Source organism: Pelobates fuscus, chromosome 9, assembly GCF_036172605.1.
Source record: "Pelobates fuscus isolate aPelFus1 chromosome 9, aPelFus1.pri, whole genome shotgun sequence".
In the NCBI taxonomy this organism is placed as follows: Eukaryota; Metazoa; Chordata; class Amphibia; order Anura; family Pelobatidae; genus Pelobates; species Pelobates fuscus.
In genome coordinates, this window is record NC_086325.1 from 151,593,723 (window position 1) to 151,606,510 (window position 12,788).

Here is a 12,788-nt window from a genome sequence, read left to right on the forward strand (position 1 = left end):
CACACAAACTATACAAGCACTACACACTCATTCAGACAGGCATACAATTAAACACATTGCCTGTATACATTATATACACACAATACAATTCTACACCCAGAGCTAGCACTACCATCAGGCGGCACAGGGGGCCGCCTTAGGGTGCACCGCCCCAGAGGCAAAATGTCTAGGTGACCGGCAGGAGGGGAGCGCATAGTACTCATCTGCAAGTCACTTTATGTAGTGTGGCCGAGCTTTGCCAGCACCTCTGTCCATCTTAGCCTTCGGCTTTGGTGCATGCCGCAGGCTGTGTGCAGGTGTTAGGGATATGAATCACGTCATAGCCCTGTTGCTTGTATACCACACAGCCCGGCGGCACCTTAGTGATGGGGATTAGGACTCCACAGAGCCGGACAGCATGCTCCCCGAGCAACTGATTGCATAGGGTTGAGATGTTAGTAAAAATTGTGACTTCATGTATTACTGTATGCCTGAGTCTGACTGTCTGTGTATGTCAGTGTCTGTATATCTGTGTATGACAGTGTTTGTATAACTGTGTCTATATGACTGCGTATTTATTTTTTCTGCAATAGAGGAGAACAGTGCAAACACTAAAGAAAGGGGGAATAATCCTACCAAGGCGCTCGAGGGAGGGCAAGTTCCCGAAAATGTCCAATGGAAACAAAATGGTTTAGAGCGTCACCTGATTGCCAGAATATTGCTGCATTCCATGAAATGTTAGGGGTGAATTATACACTGTTAGACATTAAAAGAACTCTTCAAGCACCATAACCACTACATTGTGCACCCCGCCCCAGTGTTTGTAGTCAAAACATGTTAGAACACTTGACTTCTTACTTTTGGGCATTCAGTTGTGTCATTTACCCTTTTCATTTCTTAGAATGCAGCAATAATCTTGCTTATATTGAATCTCAGAACCCGTCAATCTAGTTAGGGACTACCCATGGTAATGATTTAAGGTGTTGTTTTTTGTTGTTGTCGGTTTGTTTTTTTAATTTTTTAATTTTTTAATTTTTATTTATTTCATTGATGTCTATGGGCATTCACATTTGTTAATCACCCTTGTTGTTCCTTTTAGTATATCCCAAAATATCACCCTATGTAAGCATCTACCCAATGTAGTTTTTTATAAATCTTATTTTGTTCTGTGTGCAGCCAATCACTAGTTACAAACAACAAACGCAGTGCTGATTAGTGTGCTGTGGACACATTTGTACTCACTGATAAACACTCACACTAGAACGCACTCTCTTACAGACCTATACTTACACTTCTTTTGCTCCCCCTCCCCTCTCTATGACTTTACAAGGAATTGATAGGTGTAGTCAGCGTTACAAAAGCAAGCAGCAACTGAATCGCTCACAAAGAGCACAGTTCGGCTAAAATATTACCTTAACTTCTAGTTTGCCCGAAGCTTACAATCTAGTATGGGTATTGAGAGTGCCCATTACAAATATTTATTTATAAAATATTTTACCAGGAAGGATACATTGAGATTTCTCTTCTTTTCAAGTATGTCCTCAAAATCTGCAGAATAGGGTACAATAAAATGCAGAAAAGCTCTTAAACACAAGGCTGGAAAGATGAAGGGTGCGTCTGGATTCCAGCAACAGCCAGTTTAGTTCTTTTAGCATGTCACAATGGTGAGTCCTGTAATTACATTGTAGCACAAATCGGCAGAACAGGTTATAATGTTTTGAGTTTATTAATGTGGGATTGCGGTGCTGGTGCATATACTACATCCCCATAATCAATGATTGGCATCAGCATTTGCTGTACAATCTTTTCCTTTACTGTAGGGCTTAGGCAGGATTTGTTTCTGTACAGGGCACCTAGTTTTGGATAAAGTTTTGATGAGAGTTTTTATATATCGAGGCCAAAAGATAGATTGGGGAATAGCAGCATACAGGGCCGCCATCAGGGGGTGACAACCATAACGGTTGTCACGGGCCTGGGGGGCCCGGACGCCCGGGCCCCACGTGTAGCGGCAGAACTGCCGCCGGTGCAGTTGCACCGGGGCCCGCAAGCTGATGGGGCCCATCGGGTGGCCTACGCACTTAGGGCCGCCCGATGGGCCCCATATCTCCAGGGGTCCGGTCAGCGCTGTGGCCGTGGTATAGCGCGACGTGCCTCTTTAAAAAAATTTTTTACAAAAATGCCGCCGCAGCGCAAGTGCTGCTGGGAGGAAGTGGTCACTTCCTCCTAGCTCACTCCGCGCGGGAGGAGCGCGCACCCGGCAATGAACAGGGAGAGCCAGCCGACTCCCAGTCCCATCAGCCCCAGCCAGCCTCCTGCAAAGACAAGGTAAGAAACAGGAGGGTGGATGGAAAATGAGCTGTGTGTGTGTGTGTGTGTGTGTGTGTGTCTGTCTGTCTGTATGCATGTCATTATGTATGTATGGATGTCAGTGTCTGTATGAATGTATGGATGTCTATGTATGTCTGTATGTATGTATGTATATCTGTATGCATGTCATTATGTGTGTATGAATGTCAGTGTATGTATGTCTGCATGTCATTATGAATGTGTATGTATGTCTGTCTGTCTGTATGAATGTGTGTATGTATGGATGTCAGTGTCTGTATGAATGTATGTATGTATGTCTGTATGTATATCTGTATGCATGTATGTCTATCTGTATGCATGTCATTATGTGTGTATGAATGTCAGTGTATGTATGTCTGCATGTCATTATGAATGTGTGTATGTATGTCTGTCTGTATGAAGGGATGTATGCCAGTATGAATGTCTGTCTGTATGTCATTATGAATGTGTCTGTGTCTGTATGTCCTTATGCATGTGTGTCTGTATGTATGTTAGTATGTGTCTGTCACCTTGTACGCCTGTGTGTCTGTATATGTGTGTATGTCTCAGTATGTGTGTCAGTATGTATGCCTATATGCGTATCAGTATGTGTGTCTGTTAGTTAGTATGTATCTGTGTGTGTGTGTGTGTGTGTGTATCTGTGTCCTTTTGTATCAGTGAATATGTTTGTGTCTGTGTGTGTATTCCTGTGGGCGGGATTGGAGGCGGTCTCGGTGGGCGGTTTTGGAGGCAGGCCCCCAGGGGCCCAGACCCTGAGCTCAGTTAGGGGCCCCAAAATTTCTGGTGGCGGCACCTGGCAGCATACCTAAATATTTAAAAGAATGGACTGCACTCAGTGTGCTATTTGATTTTGTTTTGATGCATAAATGGGAATTTTGTAATTTAGGTACTGTTCCAATCATTGTGACAGTTTTGTCAGTGTTTAGGAAGAGTTTGTTGTTTGCGATCCACTTTTACCTCTTTGAACTGGTCTTGGAGCACAGCCTCAAGCTGTGGTAGATTTGGTTTGCTTGCGTAGATTGCTGTGTCGTCTGCATACATTTGAGGATTTGCAGACATTAGGCAGATCATTTTTGAATAATGTAATTAGTAAGCGAACAGGGTTGAGGGCCCTGCTCAATGAGCTTACATGCTAGATGGAGGAGGTATAGTGACACAAAAGATAATGGTTGGGTAGAACGGTAGGTTGCTAGGATAGTATCACTAAGAGCTTGGTGTTTTGTTTTGATGACAGTTGCAGGAGCAGAATCAGGGTGCAGAGAGAGAAAGCTGTTCACAGCTTAATTGATTTGCTTTATTGAAGAAGTACTGTAAGTTTTCAAATATTTTTTTTAAAGAGATTGGGTGAGAGTCTATCAGAGAAGGGAAGGGCATTCCAGGGCTCGAGTCCTGCAGGAACGCGTGGGAACCGCGTTCCTGCACTTTTTTCACAGCAGGAACGCCGTTCCCCCTGCAGGCACTCAGGGGGCGGCAAAAAATGCCGCCCCCAAATGCCCTCTGTTCCCCCTGTCATGGGGGGCCACCTGATTGCCTGCCTGCCCCCCCCGGCGGGCTGCTCTCTCCCTGACACACGCGGCGAGGGAGCTGTGTCCTCTCTGCTCCCTCTCGCCGCGTGGGTTGTCTGCTGATGCAGGGAGCCGGAATATGACGTCATATTCCGGCTCCCTGCATCAGAAAACGGCGCACGGCGAGAGGGAGCAGAGAGGACACAGCTCCCTCGCCGCGTGTGTCAGCAGCCCGCCGGGGGGGCAGGCAGGCAGGCAATCAGGTGCCCCCCCCCCATGACAGGGAGAGAGCAGCCCGCCTCACTGCAGCCCCACTGGACCCCAGGGACCCATCCATGCCAGCTTTCCTAAAAGGTAGGGAGGCTGGGTGGGTGGGCAATGTTAATTTGTATATATGTATGTCTGTTAGTGTATGTGTATGTATGTATGTGTGTGTGTATGTCTGTTAGTGTATGTCTGTTAGTCTATGTATGTGTGTGTATGTCTGTTAGTGTATGTCTGTTAGTGTATGTGTATGTATGTATGTGTGTGTGTGTATGTCTGTTAGTGTATGTCTGTTAGTCTATGTATGTGTGTGTATGTCTGTTAGTCTATGTATGTGTGTGTATGGCTGTTAGTCTATGTATGTGTGTGTATGTCTATTAGTCTATGTATGTGTGTGTATGTCTGTTAGTGTATGTGTGTATGTCTGTTAGTGTATGTGTGTATGTCTGTTAGTGTGTGTGATGTCTGTTAGTCTATGTATGTGTGTGTATGTTAGTTCATGTCTGTTGGTGTATGTGTATGTTTGTGTCAGTGTGTGTGTGTGTATGAGTGTTTTTACGTCTGTTAGCGTATGTACGTGTGTGTGTATGAGTGTATGTGCTTCTGTTAGTGTATGCATGTTTGCGTGTATGTGCTTCTGTTAGTGTATGCACGTGTGTGTGCGTATAAGTGTATGTGCTTCTGTTAGTGTATGCACATGTTTGCGTGTATGTGCTTCTGTTAGTGTACGTTTGTAAGTGTCTGTCAAATCAGTGAGTCTGTTTGTCATTTAGTGCGTGTGTGACTTAGTGTGTGTCTGTCAGTGTGTTTGTGTGTGTCTCTGTCAATGAATGAGTGTGTGTCAGTGAATGTGTGTGTGTGTCAAATCAGTGACGTCTGTGTGTTTGTCACTGAGTGTGTGTGTTACTGTCAGTGTGTATCTGCCAGTGTGGGTGTCTGTCAGAGCGTGTGCTTAGAGGGACACTATAGGCACCCAGACAACTTCAGCTCATTGAAGTGGTCTGGGTGCAGTGTCCCAGTCCCCTTAAACCTGCAAGTGTAATTATTGCAGTTTCTCAGAAACTGCAATAATTACATTGAGGGGTAACTCCACCTCTAGTGGCTGTCTATCAGACAGCCACTAGAGGGACTTTCAGGTGGTTAGGTGACCAAAAGTCGCCTAACTGATGCTGGACGTCCTCACCCTGTGCATAAGGACATCCAGCATCTGCTAAATACCCATAGGATTTTAACCCCATCAGTGTCGAGTGGGGGAGGGGAGGACATGAGGGAGGGGGGGCACTACAGGGAATTATAGTGCCAGGAAAACAGCTTTGTTTTCCTGGCACTAAAGTATTTCTTTAAAAGGAGCAGGAAAAGGTGGAGTCTAAAGAGGATGGGGTGGGTTCTTAATCAGGAAGCGGTGCGCCCTTGACAGGAAGGGGTGGTAAATTTAGATTAGGGGGTTCTCAGGTATAGTCATGCCTAGGGCAGCACAAAATTAAAATACACCACTGTGTGAGTGTCTGAGTATGTGTGTGCGTCTGTGAGTGCATGTGTGTGTCTGTGAGTGTATGTGTGTGCACGCGTTTATATATGCATACGAGTGGGGTTTTTTTTGGTGGGGGGAGTTCCCACACTTTTTTCCCCAGGACTTGACCCCTGGGGCATTCCATAGGAATGGTGCAGCCTTAGATAAGTCTTTAAGGTGAGCATCAGAGGTAGGATTACGAACAGAGGTTAGACGTAGGTCTCCGGCAGAGCGTAGGGTCCTAGATGGGACATATTTGTATATTAGTGAGGATAAGTAGGTGGGAGCAGCATTGTGTAGACATTTGTAAGCAAGTACCAGGATCTTAAATTGAGTCCTATATCTTAAAGGACCACTCTAGTGCCAGGAAAGCATACTCGTTTTCCTGGCACTAGAGTGCCCTGAGGGTGCCCCCACCCTCAGGGACCCCCTCCCGCCCGGCTCTGGAAAGGGGAAAGGGGTAAAAACGTACCTTTTTCCAGCGCTGGGCGGAGAGATCTCCTCCTGCTCTCCTCCTCCGATCCTCCTCTTCTCCTCCCCGTCGGCTGAATGCGCACGCGCGGCAAGAGCTGCGCGCGCATTCAGCCGGTCACATAGGAAAGCATTCACAATGCTTTCCTATGGACGCTGGCGTGCTCTCACTGTGAAAATCACAGTGAGAAGCACGCAAGCGCCTTTAGCGGCTGTCAATGAGACAGCCACTAGAGGACATAGGGGGAAGGCTTAACCCATTCATAAACATAGCAGTTTCTCTGAAACTGCTATGTTTATGAAAAAATGGGTTAACCCTAGAAGGACCTGGCACCCAGACCACCTCATTAAGCTGAAGTGGTCTGGGTGCCTAGAGTGGTCCTTTAAGGGAAGCCAATGTAGGGACTGACATAGGGGGGAGTAGTGGGAGGTGCGGGCGGACAGGAAGATGAGCCTCGCCGCCGCATTCATTATAGACTGTAACTGGGGGAAGTTGGGAACATGCAAGACCACTGAAAAGAGGATTAAAGTAGTCAAGGCGAGAGAGAACAGCGGCATGGACAAGCACCTTAGCCGTATCAGGCTTTAAATATGGGCGTATGCGCGCAATGTTTTTGAGATGGAAGCAGCAGGATTTTGCGATTTACTGGACATGAGGGGTGAAGGAGAAGTCGTAGTCAATACTTGAGTTTTTGCAGTAGAATGTTGTGGTCTACTGTGTCAAAGGAATTGGCGAAATCAAAACAATAGCTCCAGTTAGGTCTCCTTGTTCCATGCCAGTTCGGATGTCTTTGCAAACTTTTAAGAGGGCAGTAGTAGTTGAGTGATTTGGGCGAAAGCCTGATTGATCAGGGGTCAGAAGTTTGATTGTTGGTAGTACTCACTAGTTGCGTATGAACACATTTTTGCAAGATTTTTTACAATACTGGGAGCAATGATATTGGGCGATAGTTATAAACCAAAGTAATGTCACCACTTTTATGGATAGGCACTACTCTTGCAGTCTTCCAAAGTTTGGGTATATATACAGACACCAAGGATTAGTTTATTAGGGTTGCGACAGCTTTAGCAATTGCCGGCACACTGAGCTTCAACAGCATTGCTGGGATTTGATCTGGTCACTAATAAGCACTTTTTAATTTCTTTTTTCTCTTAGGCAGTGAAAAGATCAATTTGCTGGATCCCATGGCCTTTATCTCATAGAAAGATCCATTTCCATATATCAGCGAGAAAGTATTATGGCTCGAATAGATACGCATATGTTAATATCAGACTCATCACTGTCCTTTTGGGGATAGGACTTAAACAGAAAAACTGGGGATGGGAGTAAGTATGTATGCATTCATTTATTTCAATTGGGTTCCTGTCTATTTGTGATAGGGAGGAGCAACTACCCATTGTTGTGTGTGTGTAAAATATTTGCAGTTATTCTATGTTCATACTGCCACCTAGTGATCAGCAGAGAAGATTACTTCACTGCCTGGCTCCAACTTTAATTTTTTTTGCCACAAACTGTTTAATTTTAATCCACAACAACAAATTGATCAATCTGGGATTGAATAAGACTCCACAGATGAATTCCAGATCTCATCCCAGTGTTCCTATGTCCTTTTTTTCAGTTATTTTTTATTCATTTTTTAACTGTCTGGGAACCTGCATAGAGCAATGGAAGTAATAGAGACGAAGTGATATACAAAGGGTAATACACTATCAGCACAACATTAAATCCACTGACAGGTGAAGTGAATAATATTGATTATATTGGTACAACGGCACCTGTCAAGGGCTGGGATATATTAGGCAGCAAGTGAACAGTCAGTTCTCGAATTTCATGTGTTGGAAGATGGAAAAATGGGCAAGTGAAAATATCCGAGTGACTTTGACAAAAGTCAAATAGTGATGGCTGGGTCTAAAACAGCAAGCCTTGTGGGTGTTCATGGTATACAATGGTTATTACCTACCAAAAGTGATCCAAGGATAGACAACCAGTGAACCTGCATCAGGGTCATGGGCGCCCAAGGCGCATTGATGCACGTGAGGGGTGAAGGCTAACATTTATGTTCCGATCACATAAGAGCTACTGTAGCTGCTGTTGCTGGCTGGCTTCTGTGACTGGTGGTATGGTCTGCAGTGGCATTATCTATACACCCAAACTGCTTCATTAAGCTAAAGTTATTTTAGTGACTATAGTATCACTTTTAGAAAAAACATTTATTGTTTTTATATTTCAAGCAGTTGTTTAGTAGATGTGTCCCTAATGGCACCCTCAATTGAGATTGACATTTTAAGGATACCAAATTGGGGAGCTATCTAGTAAAATGTTGCAAAATCTACATTTTGAAAACCATAGCCCTTTTATTAATTGAGATTTCAAGCAGCTGTTTAGTAGATAGCTCCCTAATTTAGTACCATTATGTGGGATTACTATTTTTTTTTTTTTTTTTAATTCTTTATTTTTGTAGTGCACGTTAAAATTACAGGCAGGCATGAGGTACCCCGAAGGCAATCCTCAGGCTTTTCCACGCGAGCATGCGGGGTACATTCTTAATTGGCACATTTTTTTTTTTTTCAGGCTTAAGAAACATAACAGTAAGGTATCGCTTTACATTGATATAGAAGTATAAGTCATGCAAACATGGTTAAATTAATGCGATAACTGTGGGAATTAGTAACATGCTAGAACTAATTCGATTATTTCCACATAAGAGGTACGGTTTTATGTTAGCAAATTGGGTTCACGTTGTAGAGACAGGCATATTACAGGTAAAGATAAGGACCTCGCTTAGCGTGCTTTAGCATGAAGACCGATTTGCGAGATAGGGTAAAGATTATTTAGACGTAACTTAGCGTTTGAACATCTGTTAATGCATTTAGCTGAAACATAGTGCTATCCAACGGGATTGGGTAGAGATTGCAAAACAAAACAAGGCAAATAGCTAGATATTAGGATCGTGCTAAAATTTACGTATATAACATACTATTCGTAGGCACATAGTGATTATGGGCACATATTGATTAGTCAGTGGTACATAGTTATCGTTACATATCTCTCTGGGGGTTGCGCTCTGCATCTTGAGTTTGTCCTGAGTGTCTCTGGGCTCTGCTCGTGTTGTGAGCGGCTGCTTCCTGCGCCGGTCAGCCGACCCCTCTTGCGGGCCATGCTGGGGATGTGTCCGCTCTGCATCTTCCTAACGGTGCAGGGTTCCGACGTAGATCAGTCCCCATCAGGTAACTTGGAAGGTTGTAGCGGTGGTACAATGACCAATCTGATCTCCCTGTCCCACTTCGTGCAGGGATCACTGCTCCGGGACCTTGGGTTGCTCCTTTCAGCTTGGCGGTGCCGCGTGTCTTCTGGGGCTCCGGTTCCCTGGAGTCCCCCAAGGTGTGCGGGCGTTGGGACTGACTGTGGTCCCGTCGGGCTCCTCGTTCAGAGGGAGGTTTACCTCTCCGGGCAGATGCTTGTGGCCTCTGTTTGCCGTGTAGGGTTGGGCGGCTTCGTTGGCCCTGTGGGCGCTGGAGCTGGTGCACAGCGCCCATTTTGTATCGGCCTCGTGGGTGCTTTGAGGAGCTGACACCATGTTTTTTAGCAGGGTGATGCTGTGTGCGCTGTTCAAGTTTGTGCCAGAAAGCTTTGAAGATCGCTTCTAGCCTTGCCGAGTAATCTGCTTGTTCAGTGTAGCTATCGGTCAGTTTCTCCGCCCCCATCTCGGGTTGCTCAGGCTCCGTTATGGTGGCAGCCTTGGAGGTACTGCGTTTCTGGTGAGTTACAGGCTTAGTTGTGGGGGTAATCGTCCCCAGCGAGGACCGGGATATCCCTCGCCGGTCCATAGGGGGGGGGTAGCAGGGCTGTGCTGGGTTCTCGGGTGTGAGCGTGTTCCACGCCGGGGGATCGGCCGCTTCCCCCAGGCGCTAGGCCCCCCTCCGGGTTAGGCCGCATGGCCGGTGCTGACAGTCTCATACCGTATCGAGACATGACAGGTATCTGTACGTTCCTCGTTCGGTTCTTTTTTTTTCCATTACAAATGAATTTCAAAAATTAAGAATTGGAACGAAACAAAACTAATAGAGACGAAAATAATAAATATTAAATAAAAAATGTAAATTTCTTAGACCTGGGCTGATACATAGTCCCAGCATAGTTATCAGTAGAAAAATTCTTATGTTGTTACTTTATATAGATACCTTATGAGTATTTTTTGTTTTGGTGAGACAACTGATGTCCAGAGGAAGAGTCAACTATACGTATAGGAACTTATCTTTTATAACTGAAGTTCACTCAATGAATAATATACAAGTTATTTGTTAACCAGGTCTCTCCAGATTGACACTAGCAGGTCCATGGTTTACAGTGGTATTTACTTGACAAGGCTGACAGAACATTGTATCACAGCGACCTCATGTGGTTTTTACCTTAGTAAATTTCATTCTAAAGGAAGATAAGAACTGAATGTGGTACCACAGCGACCTCATGTGGTCTATGTGATAAGCCAAATTCAACTGTGTTTGAAAAAAGCAACTATACTGCATTTTCTTGGCAGATTGGCAAATAATAAAGCACTCGCTATACCAGGGAGTATATGTGTAGAGAATTCACTATTTTCTTATCTCAACTTTATAGTGGTAGTATATCTATTATACATAGGGAATTAAGCAATTATACTACTGATTGATACTTTTTATACACTGTTATCCTTTTAAATATATATATATATATATATTTGAGGTCGGGGCAATATTGCCGTAATGGTTAGATAACATATCAATAAAAATAACATATGAATAGTAATAATAGCATAGTTTAAAACACCAGTCGGTTGTAGTAGGCCTGTAAAAAAGAGGTCAAAAGGAAGTGTACCATACAAAGTTTTATTCGTTTTACAATACATAAATTATTTGGACAAGTCTTGAAAGGCTTGACAAATCTTTTTTACTGGTTCCGGGATATATAGAGTGTACGTGGATGATTTCCAGCATCCCATGCCTTTAATGATATGTGCTGGAGTGTTATTGGAGGAGGCCAATGAGGCTGCCCCTATGTGAAAGAGTGGCCTGGATAGTGATTTGAATCAATGCCAAGGCTGGTTAATAGAATGCGAATGTACAGCATGAATTTAGATGTAGTGAGTGTGGAACCATGTAGCTCAAGAAGTGGTTGGTGAGGTAATTTTTGAAAAGTGCTAAAGTAAGTGTCTAAAACGAGAACTGGGCACCATTAGTTGTAAGTAGGGTATTATGTTATTATTGTTATTATTATGTTATTATTTATATCGCACCAACAAATTCCGCAGCGCTTTATTACAGTGGGTGGACGAAAAAAAATGTAGTTGTAACCAGACAAGTTGGACACACAGGAACAGAGGGGTTGAGGGCCCTGCTCAATGAGCTTACATGCTAGAGGGAGTGGGGTAAAGTGACATAAAAGGTAAGGATATTATTAGATTAGTGACAGTTGCAAGAGAGGAATCAGTCAGGAGCTATTAAGAGTTTAATTGATATGCTTTTATAAGGAAGTGGGTTTTTAATGATTTTTTGTAGGAGTGGAGACTAGGTGAGCATCTAACGGAGGAGGGAAGTAAGTTCCACAAGAATGGTGCAGCTCTCGATTAGTCTTGAAGGCGAGCATCAGAGGTGGGAGTAGGGACAGAAGATAGACATAAGTCTTCAGCAGAGCGTAAGGGCCTAGACGGGACATACTTGTGTATTAGGGAGGATAGATAGGTTAGAGCAGCATTATGTAGAGATTTGAAAGCAAGAACCAGAATTTTAAATTGAGTCCTATATCTTACAGGAAGCCAATGTAGGGACTGACAGAAGGGTGAGGCGTGGGAGGTGCGGGCGAACAGAAAGATGAGCCTCGCTGTCTCATTCATTATGGACTGTAACGTAGCAAGTTGGGAGCACAAAAGACCACTGAGAAGCGGATTACAGTAGTCAAGGCGAGGAAGGACAATGGAATTGACCAGCACCTTAGTCGCTTCTGACAATAAGTAGGGTCGGATGCGCGCAATGTTTTTGAGATGGAAGGGACAGGATTTGGCGATAGACTGAACATGAGGTGTGAAGGAGAGGTCGGAGTCAAAGAGAACACCTAGGCAGCGAGCCTGCGTGGTGGAGCTGATGGTAGCACCGTTGACTTGGAGGGAGGCAGACACAGGAGTAGCAACACTTGAGGGAGGAGAGAACAGAATTTCAGTTTTGGTCAAGTTGAGTTTAAGAAAGTGGGCAGCCATCCAGTTAGAAATAGCAGAGAGGCATTCAGAGACACCAGTCAACAGGGCCTGGGAGAGATCAGGAGAGGACAGGTAGATTTGCGTGTCATCCACATATAAATGATATTGAAAGCCAAAGGAGCTAATGAGTTTACCAATTCAGGCAGTATAGATGGACAACAGTAGGACCAAGGACTGAACCTTGGGGAACACCAACAGAGAGGAGTTAGGGAGAAGAAGCAAAGCCAGAGAAATAAATTGGGAGAGGTAGGAGGAGCACCAGGAGAGAGCAATATCTTGTTGACCGATATTGCGGAGGATGAGAAGAAGCCGTTGATGATCAACAGTGTCAAAAGCCACAGAAAGGTCAAGGAGACCTTCAAGGATCTTGGATGCAAAAGGCAAAAGCAAGATAGGACAGTAGTTGGATGGGGAGTGAGGGTCAAGATTGGGCTTATTTAGAATTGGGGTTATGGTTGCATGTTTGAAGGGCAATGGAAAAAT